General features: G+C 42.1%; 1 pseudogene; it reads left to right on the top strand.

Annotated features, from left to right (window-relative positions):
• Positions 1-1823: 1823 nt before the first annotated feature.
• Positions 1824-2990, top strand: LOC115629374 (annotated as a pseudogene).
• The last annotated feature ends 1765 nt before the right edge of the window (positions 2991-4755 follow it).

The following is a 4755-nucleotide window of genomic DNA, read 5'->3' as shown; positions in this document are numbered from 1 at the left end:
GTATCGTGGAATGCCAAAAGCCAACCAAGCGCAGCTGTCACGTAACGCTTCCACAATCCACCCACACATGCCCCCCCCCCCTCTCTCTCTCTCTCTCTCTCTGAGCTGCCCCCATCCTGAGTGTGTGGGGGGCGAGTCAGTGGCAAACATTTTTGGCCAAAGCGTAAAAATAACACGCGCCAAATTTAGTTGTTTGAGCATATTAAAACAATGCGATGTCTAAAACTTAAATCCATGTTTATGGCCTGTCTGTTTGTGCGAGCAGCATGTGTGTGTGTGTGTGCTACCATGTGTGTGTGTGTGTGTGTGTGTTCTCGTTACGCCCTAATAACCTACAAAAAGTTGGCTCAGACACAAATCGTCGCGCATGTGTCTGTGTCTGTGTCTGTGTCAGTGTCTCTGTTTGTGTTTGTGTTTGTGTTTGAATGTCCCACACCTCCTGCCTTCTTCCGTCTTCCGCCGTCCACCTTCCTGCTTACCCACTACAACAACAACAACAACAACAGCATACATATTACCACTTACCACTTTCCCCATGGGGCCTGCTGACTTAAACTATGCAAAAATAGAAAAGGCTAAAAACAGCAGCCAAACGGCAAAATAAAAGCACAAAAACAAATGGCAAACAAGCAGCAAAAGTAGTCGTACTAGCAGTTGTTATACTAGTGGCAGTAGTAGTAGTACAATTGTCGGTGGACAAGGGGAGGGGGGCAGAGGGGAGAGAGGGGTTGGCTGCAGCAGAGGAAGCGCAGCAAGAAGAGGCACAAGTAGCAGCGGCAGTGGCAGCGTCAGCGACGTCAGTGACAGCAGCCAGAGCTAAAAACAAGCCAGACAAACTAATCGCAGTTTCCTTCTGCATTTCAATTGTTGTTGCTGTTCTTGTTGTTGTTGCTGCTGCTGCAATAGTTGGTAAAAATTTTATTTTATTTTTTTGTTTGTTACTTATCCGTTTGCATTTTGCATTTTGTGGTACGCGCTGCAAGGCCAATAAACGAGCATGTTGATTTGTTTGACAGTTTTCGTTGTTAAAGTTGACTAAAGTTTAACACTATCATGGGTAACATCAAATTCCTTCGATTGCACATCTACCCTACCAGAGAGAATGAATATACTTGTAGTACTACGGCCATGTTGCACCCCGACCGGACTCATTTCCGACATCGAACGAGCAATGTGCGTCCCTTTTGTTCTACACTTAGGATGTCCGCAATTTAAGTTCAACGGATGTTAGCACCAAAGTTCCTAATTCATTTATTCCCATAAGCTGCGCCTAACAAGATGCATATATGTATGGATATAGTACATATCTCAATATCTAAAGCAAGCAGAGTGTCAACACACACCGGCATATTTCAAGGGACATATTTAACATCTAAAGTCACTCTTAAGTCACTTTTAAAAATATTTCAAGTGTGTCAAATGGCATTTTTAGGTTTTATCGGAATCGGGGCATTGAATCAGACGTTGCCAGATCGTCTAAAGTATTCGAGTCTTTGCTTACTCGGATTTCCCATTGAAGGGACAGCGGACAGAAACTATAAACATTTATTTATTATTTACAAGTATCATTTATTATTTCTACCAAGCAAGCTAAATAATCCAAAGAAAATGCTGCTCTCTATTGGAAAGTGTTATTATTATTGTCGAAATTGGAGTTCCTCTTGCAAATTTTTGATTGTTTGAAGCTCAACTACAATTTGCAGAGAAACGATCATAATCATAATCACCTCTGCCATTATTTTTCATTCAAAAATATGCTACACAAGTGAAGAGTATGCTTTGAGTTATTTGATCAACATTTTTCTGGGCCTTAGGACAACACAGAAATCCGAAAATTACGGGTCATTCACTTTTTTGTAGTTTACGAGTAAGACAACACATATTCCACAAAAATGATTGCAAACATCGCTGGGAATCGCTGGCTGGCCATAGGCACAGCCATCGGCATAAGTAGTGCTGTTCTCATTGGGTACTGCATCTACTTTGATGCCAAACGGCGATCGGATCCGGACTATAAGAAGAAGGTGTATGTGCGTCGCCAGAGGGAGCGCGAGGAGGAGGAGAAGCGACTGTACGGCCAATTCGATGACAGCGGCTCCAGCACCTCAACCAGCTCCACCAGCTCGAGTACTGCCAGCTTCGGCAGCGACTCTAGCAGTGGCAGCGATGCCAGCGTTGCTACGGCAGTCGCCCCTACATTGTCTCAACTGTCCACTCCGGCGGCGTTGCAACGCTACTTCCTGGCTGAGATTCAAGAGGGCGAGGAGCTGGTTATGGAGGGTCACGTGGAGGAGGGCGTCACCCACATGGCAAACGCAATTCATATATGTATAGAGCCCAGAAGTCTTCTGGAAATGCTAGGCAATATACTGTCCCCGGAAATTTTCCACAAACTTATCATAAAGCTGCAGCAAATGGGGTCCGAACGTCATTTTAGCCAGCACGGTATCACCATAAAGGAAGATACTGACGGAGACGTCGGCATTAACTAAAAGAATCCCTGGACTCAAATTTCAAGTCAGGTTTGTGCCCAAATCGAACCAACCACTCGGTGCTGACTACAAGTAATCCTAAACATTTCTCACACAGTATGGCAGTTTTAGCAATTGCAATCGATCAGCAAGGAAACAAATTTCAACTCCATTTCGGCAAGACATTCAAAATTTCGGGAGTCGCCTCAGTTTTTTACCCATAATCAAACATGTTTCGATCTTTTCTTGTTCATGGATGCATATGCCAAATAAAAATTAGATGCCTAGCAAAAAAAAACGGAAACAAATTTTGGCCAAATTTGTGCTTCCTTTGCGGATGCATCCAAGACCTTATTGCTGACAACAGAATACTGGAATACTGATCGGACAAAGCACTGGATCATGATGGAGACTATGTGCATACAAGTATGCTGGGAAGGTACACTTAAGCCTCCATGTCCTTCAACCAACATACTAATTATTTAAATAAATTATAGTTGTACGAATATTCAGAAAAAAGCACACATCTCATGCACTTCCTTTTCTGACTCTATAGCTGACTCTCAAATTTGTCGCCCCTCTCTCTGTAATACTTGTACTTGTACAGAGATTCGATTTAGTCGGCTCTGACATATGAAGTGCGTGCAAAAAAGAATCGCCAAGAGGTTGCATTGGCCAATTTTCAATTGCACAGTTTTGGCCCAGTTCGCACTTGCATATGCAGCGCGCACACACACACACACACATGTGGAGATGTGTGGCTAAGTACGTGACAGCTGGCTGTGCAAATATGCATGTGAGAGCGATGTGGCATATGTACATATGTATAGTACAACATACATATGTACATATGACCCAAATCTGCCGCTAACTGCCGCTCACACTGCAGTGGTAAATGGTAAACTTCATTTCGGGCCATAATTGAACACTTCGCTTCATATCACATGCCAAGCAGCTGGAAAATTCAACACCACGTCAGTGTGTGGCAAAAATCATTTTGACAGCTTATAAGAGTTTGTCGCAAAAATATGAATACATACATACATACATACATACTATATAGTACGTACACGAGTATATACAAGTATGTATGTATGTGCATACATATATACAAGTATAAAATAATGGATAGAATCAAATATAAATGTGGTTGTGTGAATGGCTGAGCTGAGCTGAGCTGAGCAGAACTGGGCTGCGAGTTATGGCCGTTGTTATTGTTCTTGTTGCATCGATATCATAAAATTTATAAATCATAAAGTAATTCCGACAAAAAGTTTGTAGTGAAAGCTTTATGACACTTGGTCATGGGAAATTATGCAAAATGCCAAGTCAAACACCAACAACAGCATCGAGAAGAGCAGCAGCAGCAGGCGACGTGCAAATAGAATTTATTGTTATGACTGCAGTTTAGCCTTCCCTGCCCAGCCCTGCCCTGCCCTGCCCTGTCCTGTCCTGTCCTGTCCTGCCCAGTCCGGACACCAAGTGAGGCAGGCGCTCAGGAGCAGTGGCGTCGCATTCGGCTGGCTCTCTGGCTCGGGCATTTAGGTTAATATTTAATAATTTCAAAGCAACTTCAGCAGCCCCATTTGCATGGCCGTCGAGTCACGGCCATCTCAGCTGCCATCTTGATGGAATCGAAGTCCGTAGTGACAGCCCAAAGCAAACGGAAAATGTTAAGATGTCTTTTCTGCTCCATTCACAGTATCCTATGCATGGGAAATGGGAGGGGGATTGACGGACGGGAGAAGCTGAAACGGATTGCAGAAAATTGAAAAGCAAAGACGTACAAAAGAAATGGTTTAAGCGAAAAATGTGAAGTGCACCAACAAATTAGAAGGCCATTGTGCATTTATATGTCTGGACTTTGGCTTCCGAAAACTCATAGAATATTACCAAGTTCTGGGAATATCTATTAAGTTGAGAAGTTACTTTGAAAGAGGTAAAGAGCATAATAAATTGATTAGAGTCCGCAGCTCAGCAGCTAACTAAATGAAATGCTTTCCCTGCAGAATTCGACAGCACAAAATCCAATAATTTTCACAAAATCATTTAGTTACACGGTTTATTATTTTCAGTCTTTCAAATATAGCTTCGACTTAACATACTTGTACTTTCGCGTTTATTCATTTTAATTATTTAAGGATTTTTGATGATCTTTCCTTAATTTTGAGTTGGTTATTCACGAGGGAGGATAGCGAAATTTATTTATTTATTTCATTGCCAAACAATGCAGTCGATGTAAAAGAAAAAATAAATAAATATATATAAATAAAAAAAATCAATA

The sequence above is a fragment of the Scaptodrosophila lebanonensis genome, unplaced genomic scaffold (assembly GCF_003285725.1).
Source record: "Scaptodrosophila lebanonensis strain 11010-0011.00,11010-0021.00 unplaced genomic scaffold, SlebRS2 tig00000142-arrow-arrow-pilon, whole genome shotgun sequence".
Classification (NCBI taxonomy): Eukaryota; Metazoa; Arthropoda; class Insecta; order Diptera; family Drosophilidae; genus Scaptodrosophila; species Scaptodrosophila lebanonensis.
This window is presented reverse-complemented; position numbering and strand designations above follow the sequence as displayed.